This window comes from Sciurus vulgaris (assembly GCF_902686455.1).
Source record: "Sciurus vulgaris genome assembly, chromosome: 11".
NCBI lineage: Eukaryota > Metazoa > Chordata > Mammalia > Rodentia > Sciuridae > Sciurus > Sciurus vulgaris.
Genome location: NC_136472.1, coordinates 117,949,081 through 117,971,337, shown reverse-complemented (window position 1 = coordinate 117,971,337; position 22,257 = coordinate 117,949,081). Strand labels below are relative to the sequence as shown.

The 22,257-nt window shown below is 43.6% G+C and overlaps 1 pseudogene across 1 annotated transcript; it reads left to right on the top strand.

Annotated features, from left to right (window-relative positions):
• Positions 1-3,811: 3,811 nt before the first annotated feature.
• On the top strand, positions 3,812-21,759 carry LOC306638586 (translation machinery-associated protein 16-like; annotated as a pseudogene). The gene is made up of 3 exons: positions 3,812-3,893; positions 20,999-21,404; positions 21,535-21,759. The product of its transcript is annotated as a translation machinery-associated protein 16-like (transcript).
• Positions 21,760-22,257: the final 498 nt, after the last annotated feature.

Genomic DNA, 22,257 nt, shown 5'->3' with positions numbered 1-22,257 from the left:
CTGATGAGCTCCCATTGTGGAAGAATAAAGATTCGTATTTGCACTTGGTTGGCATTCTGCAGCTGAGTGGCTGAAATAAGCTGAAGGAAGCTCAAATTAGAGGATTTTTGCACTTTGACCAAACTTGAAAAACCTGACATAAAACCTGGAAATTTGCCTTCCAAATTTCAGTTATTACTTCAGCTAATGCTGATGCTGTGTGAATAAGTTACCATATGGTTTCCTAAAATTCTAGCTGGGGACTTTATTATTTTCCTTCCTTCTCTTTATTTGCTATTCGTTTCCTTCTTTCAACATATGCTTACTGAGCAACTATTATATACCAGATAATTGCCTAGACACTGGCGATTAGTGAAGGCAAAAGCAAACATGGCCTCTCATGGATCTGCCTAGCACAAAAGATTCTCATCAATCAAATCATCCTGAGATGGAATATGTGTTTACCAACTGAGCAGAGGGCACAGAGGAGAGCACTGATACATGGGAGAGTATCATAGAGGACACTAGACTAGCACCAGTACAGGATGCCTCTTGACTGGAAGGGATGCCCACTCCAGAGAGACATATCAGATTTCAAGTGGAATTCTTACTCAGAGAACAAACCTACAGCCAACATGATGGGCATATCCTCTTGGGTGTGTGAATGAGTGAGCAGGCAGTAGACAAAACAGAGATGAATGACAATTGATAACATCAGGTAACCACCCCCCAAATGCTGGAAAGACATAGAGCTTCAACTATTCTACAAAGCAACTTGCTGGAACAGAGGCCAAATCTGCATGCAGGGGATGGGGGGGGGGTTAATTTCAACTTGGGGAGGAGAAGAGGGGTGTCAGTCACTGTAGAACTGGAGGAGGTAGCACAGTCACACAGACCTCTTTCCAAGAAAGATGGAGAGGGATGGATAACTAGGAAATGTGCAGGAAGCCCTCTGAAGCATTTTATAAGAAACTCTGTGACTATATCAAATGCTCTCTTTTTTTTTTCTTAGAAATTTTTTTTATTGTAAACAAATGGGATACATGTTGTTTCTCTGTTTGTACATGGCGTAAAGACATACCATTTGTGTAATCATAAATTTACATACGGTAATGTTGTTTGATTCATTCTGTTATTTTTCCCTTTCTCCCACCCCTCCCACCCTCTATATAGTCTATATAGTCTCCCACCCCTCTTTTCCCTCTATATAGTCTTCCTTCCTCCATACTTGCCCCCCTCCCTAACCCTAACTCTAACCCTAACACTAACCCTTCCCACCCCCCATTATGTGTCATCATCCACTTATTAGCAATATCATTCGTCCTTTGGTTTTTTGAGATTGGCTTATCTTACTTAGCATGATATTCTCCAATTTCATCCATTTGCCTGCAAATGTCATAATTTTATCATTCTTTATGGCTGAGTAATATTCTATTGTATATATATACCACAGTTTCTTTATCCATTCATCAATTGAAGGGCATCTAGGTTGGTTCCATAGTCTGGCTATTGTGAATTGAGCAGCTATGAACATTGATGTGGCTGTATCTCTGTAGTATGCTGATTTTAAGTCCTTTGGGTATAGGCCAAGAAGTGGGATAGCTGGGTCAAATGGTGGGTCCATTCCAAGTTTTCTAAGGAATCTCCACACTGCTTTCCAGAGTGGCTGCACTAATTTGCAGCCCCACCAGCAATGTATGAGTGTACCATTTTCCCCACATCCTCGCCAACACCTGTTGTTGCTTGTATTCTTGATAATCGCCATTCTAATTGGGGTGAGATGGAATCTTAGGGTGGTTTTGATTTGCATTTCTCTTATTACTAGAGATGTTGAACATTTTTCCATATGTTTGTTGATTGCTTCAAATGCTCTCTTGACAACAGGTAATTCTAATATTTTTAATTACATAGAAACTGTGCTTGGCTGACCAATAAGATTACTTCTGTGAATTGAATATATCTAACCTTTCCTTCACTATCCAAGAAGGTCTTCATTTACCAGCATAATCAATTTATGGGAGAAATTATACCAGTGGCTGAGAGAATTAGCTAGGGAGGGGTTATTTCAGATCTAGAACTAACTGGTGACTTGTGCCCTTCCCTGTTCTCAGTGAGTAGCCAAATGTCTGGCATCTTGGGCATCATCACCAACTCAGTTCAAACCCTGGAAAGACACATAAGCAAGGACAGATCTTTCTAGGACGTGATTTGGGAAACAGAAAACAGACATGGTACTAAACAAAACTGATGTGAAACCCATTTGCGTGGGAAAGCTTGATCTTTCTGCAGCAGAGTACACTATTCATAAATAGTGGTGAGCTCTTGCTGGGTTCTGAACTTTATTCAAAATGATTCTTATGTATTGACTCATTTAATCCTCACTACGACCTACAAGGTAGGCAGAATCATTGCCATCCACATTTTATGGAGGGAGAGCTGAGGCACAGAGGGGCTAAGTCGTTTGCCCAAAGTCACACAGTGATAGGATTGGAACTCAAATGATCTTCTTGCATGACCCAGGCTCTTACCCACCACATTAGCTTATCTCTGATCATAGAGTTAAAAGCAAGAACATAGGAATCAAGGATTTTATTTGGTCATTTGAAATATATCCAGAGAGTTTACTGTGTGCCTGGCACTGTTTTAAGAACTACAGATACAGCACCAGGTAAGAAAGAGCTGCACTGTGAGAAATCTAATATCTTACTGGGACAAAAGCCTTAATAGGGAAATTAGGAAATAAGAGCTGGGCACAGTGGCACATGCCTATAATCTCAGCAGCTCAGGAGGTGGAGGCAGGAGGATCACAAGTTCAAAGCCAGCCCAGCAACTTACTGAGACCTTGTCTCAAATTTTAAAATAAAAAGGGCTGAGGATGTGGCTCGGTGGTTAAGTGCCCAGGATTCAATTCCTGGTACCAAAAAGAAATAATAAATAAATAAAATAACTTTGGGAACTGTAACTACCTTGAAAAAATAAAATAGGGAAACAGGATGGGGTAGGATTGAGTGGGGCGAGGGGTTGACCAGCAGATGCAGCCCAGGCGAGCCACTCGGAAGGGAAAGGTGGCATTAAATCCTGAGAGCAGCGGAGGCAGCCATGCAGATCTGGGGAAGAGTTTCATCTGGAACAAACCTCAGGGATGGAGTCACTGGACAGGACCGCCTCGGAGAGCTGGGCAAAGGGCTGACAAAATGAGGGAGGGGAGGAGAGACAGGGGTGGCAACAACCCCCAGCAAGTCAGGGGCCACGGAGAAGAGCGAGCAGGAGCCAAATGGGTTGCCACGCTCGGTGCTGGGGACAGCTACACAGAAACCAGTCTGCCAGTGGGGCCCCTGGAGAAGGGCGACTGTGAAACTGGGCCAAACCCCCAGTGTGATATTTGGCAGGAGTTCCGAGGACTAAATGTTCTCCGTAGTTGGCAGGCGTGGGAGGAAGCCCCGTTGGAGAGCTTCGGTGTGGCAGGCCCCTCCCCGAACACCGACTCTCGCTCTTGGGAGGTCCTGTCCTCGTTGGGATTCTTGTATTTCTGAGACCAGTCTCCTGACCCAATGCATCCACTGCCGGCGTCTGAGCCCTAGAACAAGCTTGTGTATTGATGTGGGAAGTGGGAGGTTTTCAAAGTCCTGGAGGCCTGGACTCTCCCTGCCTCTTGGGGAAGATTCTGGCTTGGGCTGGTGGGCTGAGAAGTAGACAGAAAAGGAAGAGATTCCTTTCCAGGGCACGCCCCCGGCGCTTCTGTCTTTTAAAGAGGCCCTCCCTCCTACAGGCATTACCACCTCCCAAGAGTTCATTCGATTGTGAACCAACCCGTCAGTGGATTAATCCGCCAATGAGGTCAGGGTCCTCAGGATCCAATCGCTTCCCAAAAGCCCCACCTCTGAAAATTGCTGCATTGGAGATAAGCCTTCAACGTAGGAGCCTTCAGGGGAACATTTCAGACTTCCAGCCTCCAGAACTGTCAGGTGTCACATCTGCTGGATATACAGAGCTTAGAGGAACCTAGGTACTCAGTAAGCAGACAACAGTGTTATTCGTTATCACTTGCCATACTATTGCTACCATTTTAAGTCCCTATACCTATGAAGGGTTATAATGCTTTCAAAAGATGGTGCAGAGGTCAAAGATTGTCCCAAGGAAGGCAGCAGATCAAAACAATATTAAGAATTTGAAGATTTAAAGAAAAGACCTGGTAGGGTAGAGCATGAATGGAAGAACGTTAATCAACAGCTTTTCAAGTATAAAAGTTGAAGAGCTACAAGATGGAAAGGAGGACAAAAACTTGCATTTTCCTTGACATAACCTGCCATATGCCAAATATCAGACCCAATTTACTGTTGCATTTAATCCCCATTTCAAAACCTCCAAGATTATTGTTTTCATTCCCATTTCATAGATAGGGAAAATGAGTCTGGGAAACGAACATCAAACAGAATACGATGAACTGGAGTCTGACTCTTAATACGACAGTCTTTTCTCTAAAACCTAAGCCAATAAACCCCACAAAATCTGTCTCATTGTTACAAAAATCATGAGCTCCACGAGTCCAAGTGAATCCACCCCCAAAATCACAGCTGCAGCATGGCAGTTCTCATGAAGTAACTAATTCAGCCCAGGAGACCGACATGGGAGCATCTGAGTGTGTGAATGATGAAGTCTCTGGGCAGAAAGAACAAAACTGGCAGAACACGCAGGAGTGGTTCCTTCCACAGGGCTGAGAAAGAAAAAGGCTCAGTCTGTCCGTAGAGAAGAGCTCCGGTGTAGCACCCTGGGGCTGTCTGGGGGACATATGGGAAGGGCATTTGTGCTGGCTGGAGTAAATGAAGCCAAAGTAGGAAGACCGGGAGGCACGTGACTTGCTGGGGAGAACACTTGAGGAACTGGACAGAGGTGTGCAATGGAGTCCAAAGGACAGAGGGGCTGGAATGGCCAGCTGCCATCTGCAGGCCAAATGGCTTGCACCACAAGTGCTGTGGTTTGGATGTGTTTTCTCCCTACCAAAACTCATTTTTAAGGTTAATTGCCATGTGACTGTACTGAAAGGTGGTAAAAACTTTAAGAGGTGACTAGGTCATGAAGGGGGATTAATGCAGGGTCTGGGTTAGATCTGACAAGAGCTGTTTGTTATAAACTAAGGGAGCCACATTTTTATCTCTTTCCCACACTCCTGCCTGCTCTTCTGCTTTCTGTCATGTCATGATGTAGCACAAAGCCCTACCCAGAGGCCTGATCTCAGACTTCCAGGCTCCAGAATTATGAGTTAAGTAAACTCCTTTACTTCATAAACTACCCAGTGTCTGGTTCTCTGTTATAGCATCAGGAAAAAAAAAAAAAAAAAAAAAGGCTGTGAGTTTTAGATTTTGTCTTGTAGGCAGTGGGGACACACTAAAGGCTTTTTGATAGATGGACAGCCTGATTATCCATATTTTAAGGCATTACATCTGATGACTGGGTCTGGGGGTGTAGCTCAGCAGTAGAGCATTTGCCTGGCATGCACGAGACCCTGGGTTCAATCCCCAGGACTGGAAAAAGAAAAGAACCATTACATCTGATGACTGGGCAGAGGATGCGGCAGGAAGAAAATGAAGGCCTAAAAGTGCAGTTCTTCTAACTCTGCAGAATGATAGACTTTGGAATCTGTGGTAGCCTTTTATTAGGCAGTAAAGGGGGGCATTTCAAGGAAGCTGCTGGGTTTGGTCCTTCAAAGAACATACAGAACTTACCCATCCCTCCTGACCTTCCTCTCAGGTCCCTGATGAGGAAGCCTGCTGGGAACAGCAGGGCCCATCAGCCTTCATTTCCACTGCACTGAAAGGGAAGGAAGGCTTTATTAGTACAGCGAGTACTTTCAAAACACAGTTGCTGGCTGAAACCAACATCTGCAGGGCAGACAGAAGTGGTGGTCTCAACCTTAATGCTCTGCCTCACCTTGGACCCAGGCCTATGGAGTTGGCCCACCATGAACAATAAAAAAATAAACATTTCTTCCTCTACTTGTTCTTGTGTGGTATGTTGGGGACACAAAAAGCTAACTAACACAATTCCTATTCTCAACAAGTCTCAGCCTAGTGTAGAAAATAAAGAAGTAAACATAAATCTGACAAGATAAGAAAGGTATCGTAATGGGGATTCTCAAGGATTACTTAGCAGCAACGACTATTTCAAACTATTTCAAGTGAGGGGGTAGAACAAATTTCAAGAACCTCTTTGTACAAATCCAATAGAGTGGCATATAGTAAGTTCCCATGTTCTGTACCGGAGGTCAGCTGCATCTTGAAGAATCAGTAGAGAAATAATGAAGAGGTAAAGTCTTCAGGCAGAGGAAGAATATATGCCGCAGAGAGAAAGGGCATGAGACCAGGTGGAACCTACAAGTGGCTTAATAGAATTTCGGATAGGGTGAAGGAAATAGGGTTTTGGAAAGAATGGGGAAAGCAGGGGCTGGAGAGATGGACAAGGTCAATCACAATGGATGTTATATATGAGGCAAAAGAATTTGGAGAGTCATTAAGATAAGTCTAAGTAAGAGAGTGACATGATGACTTTTGTATTTTAGATAATGATTCTGGCTACAGAGATAGGATCAGAACCTAATTCAGAAAATGATTTTGAAATTCAGTTCCTGACGTGTAAGCCGTTAGATCAATAAGTGGAATTAATATAATGAAAAATATTGAGAACTTGAATTAAGGCAGGGCAGAGAGGAAGGGACCTAATTGGAGGAATATTCAGGAAGCAGCACAGCAGGGCTTGAAGACCACTTGGCATGAGGGAGAAAAGTCTAAAGGGAGCCTCAGGATTTTGGCCTGCAACCAGGTGCAAAAAGGGGGCAAGAGATATCTGGGTTAGCACAGCGATTGGGGTTTTATTGAGCAGAAGAACAAAAGATGACAGTGAAAGAGAGGCAGGGAAAATGAAAAGATAATGATGAAAAAGTAGTGTATTTTCCAGTCTTATTGGAGAAGAGAATTGATAGATGGCTGAAAGTGGAAAGGCAAAATGGCAAGAGATTTTATTAACATCAGTGTAAGTGCAGTAGAAAAAAAAAAGAAGTTAGAGAAATGGAAGGATAAGACTCTGTGGTCAGAGGGTGGATATCGGGTTAAAGGTTTCATGGATGAACACTTTTCAGATGATGCCTAAACCGGAAGTGTGGCCATAGTTGTGAACGATTGAAGCAGAACGGAAGCGAATGTCATGCTGAAGTTCCACCACGGCACAGGTCACTTATGTAGACTGAGAAGTCAAGATGATGGCAGGTCTTGGGTGCAGACAAAACCTGACCTGGGCACTAAAGTCTTCTGTGAACCAGGCAGGTGAAATCTGTAAAAGAGGGGGTATATCAGGGTTTCCAAGGAACAATGTTTATACTAGGATTGAGACTGGGTTTGGAAGCAGAACTCCTTGTCAGGATCAGCGCTACTTGTCTGACTGGTCCCTGGGAGATGGCGGATGAGTATCCTCCAGAGGAGAGGTAGGTGAGGCAGTGCCCTGGGGTAGGGGCAGGTTTCAGCTCAAACCAAGAAGCAGGCAGAACTTCAGGGAGAGACTTCTTTCCCTGCCAACTTTACGGTGACTCTGATGCCCCTCACCCCCACGACCAATTGGTCACAAGAGCCTGTTGACTTTGGTTTGTAGGTGGCTCTCCAGAATCGCTCCATCCTTCCTTCTCCACTGTCTGCTCCTCCAACCAGCTTCTCATGGTCTCTAAGGTGGACCCCTGCACTGGCCTCCTATTTGGTCTCTCTTCCTCCTGCCTCAGTTGTCCTTTCTCCATTTCCCCACCCTCAACTTCATTTACTTCGGTACAGCTGACAGAATGTTCTTTTCTGAATCCACGAACCTGATCCCGTCAGTCATTCCACCACTCAACATTCCACAGTGGCCCCTCAGTCATTAACGAGACCCAGTCCGTACCACTGGCATGGCGTCTGGAGTCATTCATAAGTGGACTCCTGCTGATCTGTTCGCGCCGTCATCTTCCACTTCTCCCCTTTTAGAACTTGGTGCTCTAGTAACACTCAATTCTTTATAGCTCTTGGAGCAGGTTACAGTATCCTCTCATGCTTCCAGCTTTTGTACATTCCTTTCCATCTGCCTGAATATTATTCCCATTTAATAAAGCCTACCCCTGAAAACGCCCATTCCAAGACCCACTCAAAGGCTTTTCCTTCTGCCAGGTCAGCTGTCACTCTTCTGGACCGCGTACATGTGACTATCTCCTCGCTTGACAATAAGCTATTTTTAGAGGAAAACACTGCCTTTTAATGCTTTTATAGAGGGCCTATCTCTATAGAACACTCTGCCTGTGCAATAGAGCACTACCCAAACTAACCGTGGTCTTGCCTTTCCAGAAGTTTCCAACTACAAAAAAGAACATAAAACTTGACCTATGACAGTTTTGCTAAATAAATGAATGATTACATAGTAGATGCAAACTATTCACAGAGCTAGTGATTGACCTAGTAGAAGTGTGTTTAGTCATTTGAGACATGGTATAAATAATTAGACTCCAAGTTCCAAAACAAGCTCTACCATGAGCCATCTGAGGCTGGTAGACTATTCTGGTTTATCTCCAGACCTCCCATCTCCAGGATCAGCATAGTACTTTTTTGGGTGTGATGGAGTCTTAATAAATAAGGAATGAAGACATAGGCCTTGCTTCAGAATGTGTACAAAAGGTCGAGCAATATTTCTTTAACCATGTTATTCCTGCCCTCCTGTTTCTTTAGTTGTCCCCAAGAAGTCCTAGGACTCCAATCGTTCATTTATTCAGCAAAACTGTCATAGGTCAAGTATTGTGTTCTTTTTTTGTAGTTGGACACTTCTGGAAAGGCAAGACCATGGTTAGTTTGGGTTGTGCTATATTGCACAGGCAGAATATTCTATAGGGATAGACCCTTCCTCCAAGTATTAGCTGCTCAAGACGGTGAGGACTCCAGGGAGTTTTTGCTACCACTGCCTAGCCGATTATCCCAGCTCCCCGGGCTTCTTCCTTGTTCTGGAGTTCTGTTGTACTTGAGTCAGAACCAGACAGTTTGGCATTAATTGCTCTCTAATTGTTTCGAGTGTGCTATTTTTATCTCCTGAGCACACTGCACTCTCCTTGCAGAGGGGCCTTTTGGTTTCACATAGCTATTGCGCTCCCAGTATTCAGTAAAAGCTTGCTGATTGATTTTTCCGATGAGCTGTAATTATTTCCAAGGCTGCCCTGGGATACGGATCTCCCCTGGAACTCTGTGACTGCTCCTGCTTTGCCACCCCTCTCCCCACTGCCAGCATCTTCCAGCCACTCTTTCTTCTGTTGGTGTCTGCCTGGTTCTCATCCCAGAACCTCTGTGTTCTCCTTCCCTCCAAAAGAGCAACCTCAGTTCACCTCCCATCAACACCACCGAGTTTCTCTTTTCACTAGTCCTCCTCGTGCCTAAGTGCTCTCGTGGCAAACGCTATTCTTACCAGCTGTCTCATGATCTATTTTTATGTCTCCGCTCAACTTATTAAATGCTTTTGGAACCTGCTGGGGTGAATGAAGCCTTCGCTCTGATTGAATTTCTATGTTTTCACATTTATTATCTCAAGATACAATTAAAGGAAGGGAATCTTAATGGAAAGACTAAGTTGAGGTGAGGTCAAGTGGGAAGAGAGGCTTCTTTCTGGAAGAGTCTGAATAGAGTGCTCAGCAGTGAGTGTGAGAAGGGGCCTAGGGAGGAGACAACCACCCTGGCTCCCAGCTCTTTTCTATTTGATCTCAGAAAAAAAAGTAATAAGGTGGTAGGAACAGCTTGGAGCTTTGCTTCAGAAGTACTTCTTAGAGTTCAGAGAGCTACCAAAGATTTTCTGAGAATAACTAATAAGGCTCTCCAGATCCTCTGAAATTACCCTGCCTTACCCTAAATTGGATCAGATCTTAGAACCCGATAGGAGGAATGCAGGGGTGGCTTTGTCCCACCTTTTCCAGGTGAGTCTCTCAGACAGGCTCTCACTGAATCACTTCAGCAACTGGGAACCCACAGATTCATAAGGGGCAGAGGGTGGTGGTGGCTAATTTTCAAAGCCATTCCGCCACATTTATTTGTTGCTTAGAATGATAGCTACAGATCATCAGGGTTAAAAGTCTGGACATGGCTCCAGATCAGCATGAGTTTGAGTCAAAACTGCAGCATTTCCTGTAAGACTTTAGCCAGGCTACTCAAGCTCTGTGTCTAAGTTTTTCACAGCTGAGTATGACCATACCTGCCTCAAGGGCTTATTACCGGGATTGTGCCGGGTACACGGTCAGGGTTCAGTGACTGGAAACTCATGGGACTATTGTCCCAGGTGCAGCCATCACCTTCTTTGCCATGACCCCATCCCCCTGCTCAGTGTACCACTCTGAGGACCTCAGACAAAATAATCTAAATAGTGACCAATCCTGTAGACACTTCTCGTGTGTTCAGTTGACCAGGGGGCAGTTAGAGAGGAGGACACAAGGTGACTTGAGCCCTTTGTGATGCTGTCTTGGTACAGTAAGGGCTGATCTGGCCTTTTCTGTGGACACAGTCCAACCCTACCCAATAAAATACCAATGCCATAAAATATTTTCCCCCTTCTTGCCAATCAATACAGTAACTGAGGTCACATATCAGATCAGTTTTGTGACAGATGCATAGTACAGTTGTAAAGAACAAATGATCTGACAATGGAAATCCCAGACTTGCAATGATACCTCCATATGCATTGTAACCTGAGGATGTTTATTTAATCTTGATAAGAGCGCTTGGGATTTCTCATTTGAAATAGGGTAATAAAAATAGTTCCTTATAAAGGGGCTGCAATGATTCAGAGAAACCAAGTAGGGAAAACCCTCAGCACGGTGCCTGGCACATAGTAATTGTTCAATAAATCATGGCGTTAACTGTCGTTGAGGGTGGCAGTAACGAATGATGCTGAGCCCTACTGGGATACCACTTGCTCTTTTCCTCTTCCTAGCAAGTACCTGGTGCTTTTCTTCATACCCATCACTCAAAGCTCAGTTCATGCCCACACAGACTTTAATTCAAATGAGTACACACACAACCTGGTCACAGTACTTTGGGTTACTGTGTCTTCATCGGAAGCACTGGGCCCTGAAGATGTCAACAGCCTGGCAAAGCTCCCTCTGGCTAGCTGGGCACACAGGAAGACAGCAGTGTCAAATGCTGATGTTCTCTAAGGGCTGCAGACTCTGCCTTCATGATGCAAAGCAGACACTGCACACCCTAACTGAGTTCCTCATTAATGTCATACAATCAATGTCTTTCAAATGTGCATACATTATTCTCCGTCCAACTGATTAGCTGCACTAAACATTCCAGGGCTGAAGATGAGACCTGGAGCATTAAAAAGCCCCTTATTAGCAGCCCAGGTCTAGGACACTAAAGAGTCAAAGGTTCTGCTCCAGCTTAGCTCTGTGCTTCATATCTCTTAAGGTTGCACAACTGGGCAATCATGACAATCCTATAGGAAAGCGCTCTGAAAGGCAGAGACTTATATGTACATGGTGACCACCTTTGTCCTTTGCTGTGGCTGCAAGGATGGTCAACCTTGGGTAGAAATGATTCGTGTGTGTGTGTGTGTGTGTGTGTGTGTGTGCGCGCGCGCACGCGCGCCTTCCAAGTGCAGGCTTCCCATACATTATCTTTTGGGATCCCCAGGACCACCCATATCCATCAGGGAAATAAACTTCCTCAGATGGGCTCCCAAGAGGGTCACACCAATCAGAGCTGAGCCACAATTTAAATCCAGGTTGGTCTGATTTTCAGGATTTAGGATTAATTCACTCTCTCCCCTACAAATTAGAATATTTCTGGTATAGCCTCTCTCAGATAGCACCAGCCTTTCCACCATGTCCCTCTCATCCCTCCTGCTGCTTTCCTCCACTCCCCACCTTGTCCCCTGTTAAAGCCTGTTCTCTTCCACCTCCTCCATCCTCCCAGGACCCGCAGCTTCCCTTCCTACACTAGTAAGATCTAGTCCACTCAATGGGATATTTCTTGCCGATTTGCCGGCTGAATGCTACCATTCTACTCTCTTCCTCCCACTTCTCCCCGGGAATTTAATCATTTTAATAGGAGCTTTCTAGAAAGAATGTGATACTCTCAAATCCTACCAAAGATTACCTGCTCACTCCACCTCCACTGGGAGTTGCCCTGGGCAACCACGCTGATGGAAGTTGGTGTGATCATGTGAGCAAGGCCAGAAGGGTAAGGAGATGACTATAGAGCAGGTTAGAGGGTGAGGAGAAAATGGAGATGATGTGGAAGATGATGAAGGTCTCATGTGCTGGATGGAACTGGAGAGCAGGCCTTGCTCAGATAGGACAGATGGACCAGGAGAACACAAGCAATCCTTCCCTTGGAAAACCTGCATTGTCTCCTTTCCATTGTTAATCCAAAGCCTTCCTAGTGCAAGGGGAAGGGGCCAGGGGGAGTGGAGAGAGGGGAGAGGAAGAGAGGGTGGACATAATCAAAGCAAGATATATGCATGTATAGAAATGTCACAGTGAAGCCAATAACTTGATTGGTTAATAATTAATTAATATGTTAAATTATATGTTAAATGTGGTAAATTAATATATTAATTAATATGACTCTTAAAAACACACACACACACACACACACACACACCAAAAGCTCTCCCAGTCACACAGGCAAATTTTACGGGTTTGAGTCGCAGGTGGCTGCTAAGCAATAATTTTTGATTTACCACTAGGTTCCAGGCAGGGAAGGGAGAGCTGACATGGCCTCATCTGAGAGTTTGCCATGGAATCAATTGTAAGAGGATGTTTATTCCACATTTATTACACTCAGCAGTCATCTTCCAGGACTGCATAATAGATACTGACTGGGAGGCTCTGTTTCGGCACATGAAATATGCCTGTTGTTAAAGCTGCTTGTCATTTTGTGGTCTTTCTCTCCCTCTCTTCACACACACACACACACACACACAACTACAGAAATTGGGAGCAGGTGGACAGTGGTTCATTGTTGCAAGGCACCACAGAGAGACACAAAGGTCCAGAAAGAAACGATGCCATGCTTTATAAATGCAGCACCACACTGGTGACTCTGCGTCCTGTCTGTCAGCTGTGTAACCACAGGCTCAAGCCTCCCCACCTAACTCGCCCACACCTGCAGTGAGGCCCTTCAAGAGATTGATGCTATTTGGGCCAGGAAGCATTAGTCTGGGGAAATGCTCTGAGACAGTTGCCTGGATATCCAAGTCTTCCCACTTATTGGAGTTGTCGGTACCTTTAAGATTCATTTAAAATTGGGTCCAAAATCTCCATCCTCGCCTCAGTGGAAAAGTCAACATCCTGGCAGAGTCTCCCAGCCCCTGGATCCTACTTGTGCTGAATTTCCTTCTCTCCTCCAATTCCCTCTGAGCACGCTGTCACCCTTCCTAAATGAATCACCCCCACTGGACGCCCCCAGAACTCGTCATCTCTCCACTCCCTAATTGCTGCCACCTCCAGGCTCTGTGTTGAGCAGACACTTCTGAAGAGATGGGGCAACAGAGAGAAGTAACACTGCTGTGTAGCTCGGAAAATAACTCAAGACTGAATATTAGGCGTTCCAGTTTTTCAAATCCCCTTGAGCCATTTCTGCCACCCGAGGAGTTTTGCTGACTTTTTCTCATCTGCTTAGCCTTCAACCCCTTGCAATACCTGGGGACACTTTCTTCTTCAACTTCTCTCCCTTTCCTTCCTAGTTAAATGGTCCATGCCCTAAAATTCCCATGTATTTTTAGGTAGAGCCAATTTAATTACCTCTTACCCGCTCCTAAAGCCCAAGTGACATTTTTTTCACACCCATCAAGGCATTCTGCTAAAACTGTGCTGTCCAATACTTAAATTTTTTAAAATTTATTTTTATTATAAACAAATGGGATACATCTTGTTTCTCTGTTTGTACATGAAGCAGAGGCGTACCATTTGTGTAATCATACAATTACCTAGGGTAATAGTTTTTGACACAGTCTGTTATTTTTTCCCTTCCCCCACCCCTCCCATCCCTCTTTTCCCTCTATACAGTCCATCCTTCCTCCATTCTTGCCCCTTTCCCACCCCCCATTATGTGTCTTCATCCGCTTATCAGCGAGATCATTCACCCTTTGGTTTTTTTGAGATTGGCTTATCTCACTTAGCATGATATTCTCCAATTTCATCCATTTGCCTGCAATGCCATAATTTTATCATTCTTTTTATCATTTATATACCACAGTTTCTTTATCCATTCATCAATTGAAGGGCATCTAGGTTGGTTCCACAGTCTGGCTATTATGAATTGAGCAGCTATGAACATTGATGTGGCTGTATCTCTGTAGTGTGCTGATTTTAAGTCCTTTGGGTATAGGCCAAGGAGTGGGATAGCTGGGTCAAATGGAGGGTCCATTCCAAGTTTTCTAAGGAATCTCCACACTGCTTTCCAGAGTGGCTGCACTAATTTGCAGCCGCACCAGCAATGTATGAGTGTACCTTTTCCCCCACATCCTCACCAACACCTATTGTTGCTTGTGTTCTTGATAATCGCCATTCTAATTGGGGTCAATAATTAAATTTAAGTTTAGTTAGAATTCACTTCTTCAGGTGCCCTAGCGTCACTTAAGTGCTCAAAAGCCACCTGTGGCTCACCGCCACAGTACTGGACAGTGTAGGTAGAAGCTTGTACTCCACAGCATGTAGCTGAACCGAAATCAATTTCGCCCCTTGGTCCCTGGCTATCAGACCAACACTGTTTCCTTCTTATTTATTTATTGTTTATTGACTGAGTCCTTAAAAAAAAAAAAAAAAGTGTCTTTCACTTTTGCCTTGTGTCTTCCATTTCATCCTAATAGTTCTTTAAAGTGGGCATAACTTAGGAGGAAGTGCAGACCGTGCCAATGCCGAGTACTGATGGTAAATAACACTGGCAAACTAAAGGGGGAGGGGTTGGACACCAAGAGGAAACATGGAAGGGCTTTGTCAACCACACATGGTATCGTTATTACATTTTCAGAAAGATTTACTTTTCCTACGGGTTCAGTTCCCTAATGGGGGTCACTGAAAGGGAAGCTCCAAGAATATTTTTCACGGAGATGAAATTTTAAACTTTGCTGCGATGATACCAGTGCTTCTGGCGTCTGGCAAGGCAGAAGTGCCTGGAGGGAGAGAGAGGCCTCCTCTGAGGGCGACCAGCAGTGAAAAGGGACTGGTGAACGGGCTCTGATTCCTCCCCCACACCAGCTGCTCCCTCTCTCCCTTCTGCTCTCTGCTCTGCGGCGCCACCAGCCCGGCCGCATCCTCCCCCTCCTGCTTAGGAAAACCTGTTTCTATAGGTTGAGCCCAGAGCTGACCCATTTCCACCCGCTCCCAGGGGAAGCCTGGGTTCGATGATGGCGCCATCTTCTGGCCGTTTCTCATGCTGCAGCTCCGGGGCCTCAGCATCAGCACCACCTGGGAATTTGTCAAAGTTGCAGTTTCTCTGACTCCCCCAGGACTTACTGAACCAAAATTCCTGAGTTGGGTCTTGGCAGTCCATGCTTTAAAAAGCCCCTCAGGAGATCCTGATTTACGCTAAACCTTGGGGATCACTGATTTAGTTGATCCAACTTATTCATTCAAGTCAGCAATTAATAATGAGCGTATTTGGGGCTAGGGTTGTGGCTCAGTGGTAGTGCACTCACCTAGCATGCGCGAGGCCCTAGGTTCAATCCTCAGCACCACATAAGAACAAAGGTATTGTGTCCACCTATATAAATGATGGGCATATTCTATGTAATAAGGATACAAAGGAGGGTAAAAAGACATGATCTCTACTCCAATGAGAGAGAGAGAAAGCTCTCTTATCTACTCCTCTCTGAGTAATAGGAAAGGGAAGCATTAAGACCTTCTTTATTATACAGACTGGAAATTGGCCCAGGACTGCACACCTGGTAAACAACAAGATACAGTTCCAAGCTAAGATGTTTGTGCCAAAGCCTGGGCTTATTCCATACCACACTTCCTCAAACTTCTAGGTTGGGTTGTGGTTTGTTTTAGGAATGGAAAAGGTGGGAACAGAAAACTCCTCGCCACCAAATGAAAACAATTTCCTCTCTCCCATATACAACTGAAATTTATACTGCCTAAGGTTGTTGGAAACTTTCCTGAAGACTAAAAAATAAACTGAGGGTAATCTGATTATTACCCTCTTAGACTTCCTATAACCTAGCTCTCCCTATCCATCCCTGTCATTGCAGATATAGGGCATTATCATGAAAACCATTATAGGGAAGTTAAATATGTGGTGTACATGCTACCCAAGGGGCATAGTTTAAGGAACTCTTAGGGAGGATAGAGTTTAACTTCAACTGCCTAATTGGAGGTCAGAGGGAAAGACAATGGAACAAAGCAGAAGTAGAAAAAATGCCAAAGGGAAGGAGAGATGAGAACAGAACATAAGTGTCACAATTTTAGCAACCTTTGAAGCTGCCTTCCAAGCACCATGTAGGCTGTTCGTTACTAACCAACTCTTGGGGCTGGGGATGTAGCTCAGTTGGTAGAGTGCTTGCCTCACATACACAAGGCTCTGGGTTCAATCCCCAGCACTGCTAAATAGATAAATAAATTACCAACTCTCACAGAGTCTTTACATATGCAGGATCTTGCATCGTCAGATCTCTGCTTTCCAGGATCATGCTACTTTGCAGGAGTGTAGGCTTAAAAGTGTGTAGATATTTCTATGCTTAAAATTCCCTTGACTATTAAAATAAATTAGCAAACAAACTAATAGGAATACTTTTGCAATAATAACAGTAATGCTTACTGGGTTCTTAACTAAATGCTAGTCAGAGTGCTTGGAACTGGGAATAGGGTGGTCAAGAAAGTTACCACTACCTTTGAAAGTTCCATTTCTGGTCTTGAGCTTTGCAAGCATGGGAACTGGATTTTATTAATTCCCTCTCAGCTTATCTGAATCATGCCTATCAGATCCATAAGAAAATTAATTAACCAGAATGTATTGTCACTGAACAGTGAAATCTATTACTAACTGATTGCTGGTTGCATTCATGAGTGAGCACATCCTGTTTGCTTAGGAAAATCTAAAAGAGAACCCACCTTAGTCACTCGGTAGGATGGAATCAGAGCAAGATTAATTGGTTGAAAGTATTAAAGCTTGTTAAAGGGTAACAGAGCCAAATGCTCTCTCATTTTCAGCACAGGAAGCACACCTGAAATGGATCAGAATACTGGCCAGGACAGATCACATGATGTACTCAGGGCACCCCGTGCCTGGGTCCAGGCTGAGACACACATGTGGGCACCCACCTGCTTCCTGTGTCCTTGCATGATTACAGCCAGGCCCCGTGCAGAGCATCTGGTTTCAGCTTTTGTCTCAAGGCTTTGGATTCCCTTGATTAGAGTTAGCCTGCTCCACTCCCTAGGATTATATTCCCAACTACCTCTCAAGGGAGTTTCATCAACAAGTAGCTCTGTCTCATCTCTTCTGCGCTTATTTTTAAGTTACTTTGCCAGGAAGGTGACCTTTCCCTGACCACACCCCTCAATGCCAACACTGCCCTGGGTGCTGGTCCAGGCATCTGCTCTCAGCCTTCTCTCAGCTTGCACCCCCTCCCATTCTCACCTTCAACTAGCACAGTTCCTGGAGATCTGGAACAAAACACTCGAAGGATGAGACTTTCAACCCTACACTTTCTTCTCTGCCTCTCCAAGAACCGTGTCTTTGTGTTCCAAAGGCTAAAATCATTCCTAGCAATCATTTATAGATTAATAAATCAATACATGCCTATTAGATGCATGCAAAGAGCTCCAGTTTTTCAGGGTCTGCAGTCAATACATTTAGAGAATAAAATTGTTTCATCGCCATCACTAACTTCCTTTGGGACATCTGACTAATCACTTGACTGCTTTGCTCTTCGTTTCACCAGACATTAAGTAGAAGAATCCATCCTTTCTTGACCCGAAAGGACATCACAAAGTACTTGATCACCTCCAGGGACTGTATTGTATCAAGTAAGTTGTATGTCACTGTTCGTTATCTTTTCTTCATCCTAAGCAAGGTAATAAAGCAAAACAAAACTTTGAGGCATTAAAAGAATTTTCATTTTCATCCTATCAGTGTTTTAGTGATTCAAAACAAAGGAAAAAAGTCCCCTCCCCCCCCCCCCCCCCCCCCACAGTACAGAGACTGGAACCCACTGAGCTACATTCCCAGTCCTTTTTATTTTTCATTTTAAGACAGGGTCTCACCAAGTTTCTGAGGCTGGCCTCGAACTTGCAATCCTCCTGCCTCAGTCTCTGGAGTTGCTGGGAATTTAGGCCTGCATCTCCCTGCCCAGCTAAGGAGCATCTTGTCTTTCCAAACTTTGGGAATAATGGGACAATATCTATAGCATTTGATGACTCCTAAATTTGCTCTTGATCAATTTGCACCATTATTTTGGCTAGTGATTTATTCCCTTGTGCATTTTTCTAATACACAGAGAAGACTTTTTTTTAAATATGGGAAATAGAACTAAAAGTAGAAAATGGAAGGATTTTTTTTTTTTTCTAGAATTTAATGTTCCATGGTCCTTAGTCAGGGAAGCCCTGTCACTCAATGTGATTGAGCATTCTCCACTAAAGACCAAGCAAAAGCTGATGGTGCCAGGCCACTGGCTAAGAAGTCTGGAGCTCAGGCTACTACCCTTTTCCCCACTGGATAAATTTCCTGCAGGGAGTTGTCTCCTGGGGAGACTGGCTGGTCAACACGGAATTATACAAAAGTGATCTTGGTTTCTCTTGGCTATTATTTAAGGCTCTATCAACACTCTGACTTCTGGTAGGCCACACGTACTGCTTTCTTCTTTCCCACTAGGAATTCAGGTTCCTGAGAACTAACAGTATAATCAGCAGTCCAGATTTTCAAAGGACAGACCTAATAGGCAAAAATCCATTTTGAAGCCTGGGGTGCAAATGAATAGCAATAGCAAAATGAGGACAGTTTATAACCACTAATCCTCTTCTCAAAATATTTTTTTATCTCTCCTGATAATCTCCTTTTCTATCTCTCTCTCTTGCTTTCATTTTTCCTGTCTCCCCATCTTCCTTAACTAAAATAAATCATTGAAATGAGTTTTTGTGTTAATTACTTTTTGAATAAAATTGTCTAATCTCATTTGTGAGTTTTAAAAGCAGAAGAACTGAGCATTTTGCATTGTCTGAAGGAAACAAGTTGTTTTCTCTGCCTTATTTGTGTGGAAGGAGGGGGGTTAGATAGTCTGATCCTGGACACTCCTCTAAAATTTCTCTTTGAATTTCAAACCGTTTCCTAATTCGGTACCACCCAGTGTAAACAGCAGTGCTTACAACTCTTTCAGCAAAGACCCTGGTCTCTGGCCAGGAGAGTCCCTGAAGTTCTTGCTGTCCTGAAGGACTGCTGTGGTTTCTAATAGCAACTCAGTTACTAATGTCCATCTCTCTAAACTTTGATTTCCTGATCCGCACCTTTGTGTCTGGGCTTCCTAACAGTCAGAAAGACACAATTAAAAAATAAAGTTGTGGTCATGTAATGTTTATGTAAAAAAAAAAAAAAAAATTAAAAAAAAACTTTTTAGCCTCGGGTATCTCAAACTGGATTTGTTTCTGAGTAGGGGCTGCAAAATGATTGTGGCATTAACCAGCCAAAATTCCTGAGTGTTGGGCTGAACAGGAAAAGCAGATTGAATATTGTTTGTTTCCATTCAGTTTTCTTCTTCATCATTTCCATAGTGAGTGGGTTCCTTAGCATCTTCCAAAGTATTCATTTAGTTTTATTTACTTAATTTTGTTTTTAAGTATCACTATGAACATGTGGATATTAATCTATTTGACTTGGCATTGCAGTTATTATATTATTATTGCTACTGTGCTCAATCATCCCACTCTGGCCAATGGAAGGCCATTGAAGCAGGCTCCTAAATCTTCTTGAGACAACCCTGGGTCTATAATAGCATCTTTGCTTTCCAATACAATAGACTTTCTCAGATCTCATTCATGTTTCCTGCCCCAGTCTTGAAATCAGCATTCATCCAAGGAGACATGGCTCCTTTTAATTGAAATTTCTATTTAGAGGACACCATTTGTGTGAAGGGGTGCTCATTATTTTTGGATTACTCATGGTTTCTAGATCAGCTAATAAAGGAAGCAAATATTTTACTTTTTAAATGTGTTTATTAGTGCATTATAGTTATACATAATAGTGGGTTTATTTTAATATGTTCATAAGAGAATGTAACAATTTAATTCACTTCAGTCCATAGTACTATCCCTTTCTCCCCTCTCCCTGCCCCCCAATCCCCTTCCTGTACTGTCCTGGTCTTCCTTCTATTTATTTATTCATTTTTAATTGGTACATTTTAGTTTTATATTAATTGGAATGCATTGTGGTATAGTCACATGCTCATAGCATAATTGGTCAACTCACTCCTCAGTTCTTCCCCTTTCCCTCCCCTCTCCCTCTCCCTTAATCCCTCACTTCTACTCTTCTCATATCCCTTCTACTCTTATGAGACCCCCCTTTTTAATTCCTTTTTTCTCTCTAGCTTCCACGTATGAGAGAAAACATTCAACCCTTGACTTTCTGAGTCTGGCTTATTTCACTTAGCATGATGTTCCCCAGTTCCATTTCTGACTAGCAAATGACATTATTTCATTCCTCTTTGTGACTGAATAGAACTCCATTGTGCAAATACACCACATTTTCTTTATCCATTCATCTGCAGATGGGCACCTAGGCTGGTTCCATAACTTGGCTATTATGAATCATGCTGCATTTGTATGCATATACAACTATACTATGCTGATTTTAGTTCTTTGGGATAGATATCAGAGGTGGGATAGCTTCCGGTCAGGTTTGCTGTAGCCCCTGCAGTACCACGCGTGCCCGGGCTGGAGCGTAGTTCCAGCTCTGTGGCCAGGGTCCATGATAGGCGGGTCTAGAGCGCTGAGGCTCCCCCAGCCTCCTGGACATCTCCATGGTGGGCCCCCTCCCACTTTCCTGAGCCCTACCGCCTAAAGTACCAAAGGGAAAAAGTACAGGACAAGGTGGGGGTGAGGGTGAGGGGTCATCCATCCATATAGTAGAAAAGCAGCTCAGATTTCTAGAGAGGCCCACAAACAAGAAAAGAAAGAAAAGTTGAAGAATGAAAAGGCCTTTCGACTCAATCTTATTGGTGAAAAACTGCAGCAGTTTCAAAATCATCTGGATCCAAAAAAATTGGGGTATTCAAAGAAGGATGCTTGTGAATTAGCTGAAAGGTATTTAAATAGATTTAGCAGTGAGCTAGAGCAAATCGAGTTACATAACAGCATCAAAGACAGGCAGGGAAGGCGGCACTTTTCCTGGGAAGCAGTTATTAAGTAGAAGATGGAGCTCAAGCAACAGCAGTATGAAGGATATGGGCTTGCACAGCTGGTGAAAGTCTTGTGCATTCTAATTTGCAAATGTAGAAACATGTGGACAGATGGTCACCAGAAGTCAGTTTAATAAGTTTTGAGAAGACCAAATATGAACACCTTTTCCCTCTTTGCTTCCTGAGATCCCAGACATTTTAAATGCAAACAGTCTAAAAACTTTTAGGGAATTTTGGGGATTTTGATCTGAAGAAATGGCCAAACATTAAAATGAGAAAACTCTGTGCTAATGATTCAATCCTAAGAAGGACAAGAGGAAAACTATTTTAACTATAGACAAAAATTTAGAGGAATTGGAACTAAAAGGTGGATCAAATGACCCAGATGAAGAAATGACTCCAGTAGCCTGATTGTCTTTACTTGAGTTGAAAATAATTTGAGAGCTTCAAGTCACACTCATTAATTATGGTAAACAATTATCTAGACATACGAATTTGCTATTTAACTCATTTTCCTACAGAATGAGGGTCCCATTTGAGTTTAAAAATAGTGTTGCGATTTTTATTTTAAAAAAAGAAGGTTGCTTTTCATTTACATTAAGTTGTTAAAATAGATATAAGTTGTGTTAGTCTGTTTTCAGTTGCTATAATAAAATACCCAAGGCTAGGTTACTCATTAAGAAAAGACATTTATTTAGCTCATGGTTTTGGAGGGTGAACGTCCAAAGGAATGACCCTGGCAAGGGCCTCTGGCTCTATTACTTCATAGTGAATGACATCACAATCCATGCAGGAGGGTGGTGAGACAGGACGCCAGAGAACAGGGAGGGGCCAGTAATGAGCTCTCACTAGGTACCATCACCTCTTAACATTGCCACACTGGGCACCAAGCTGCCTATACATGAGCTC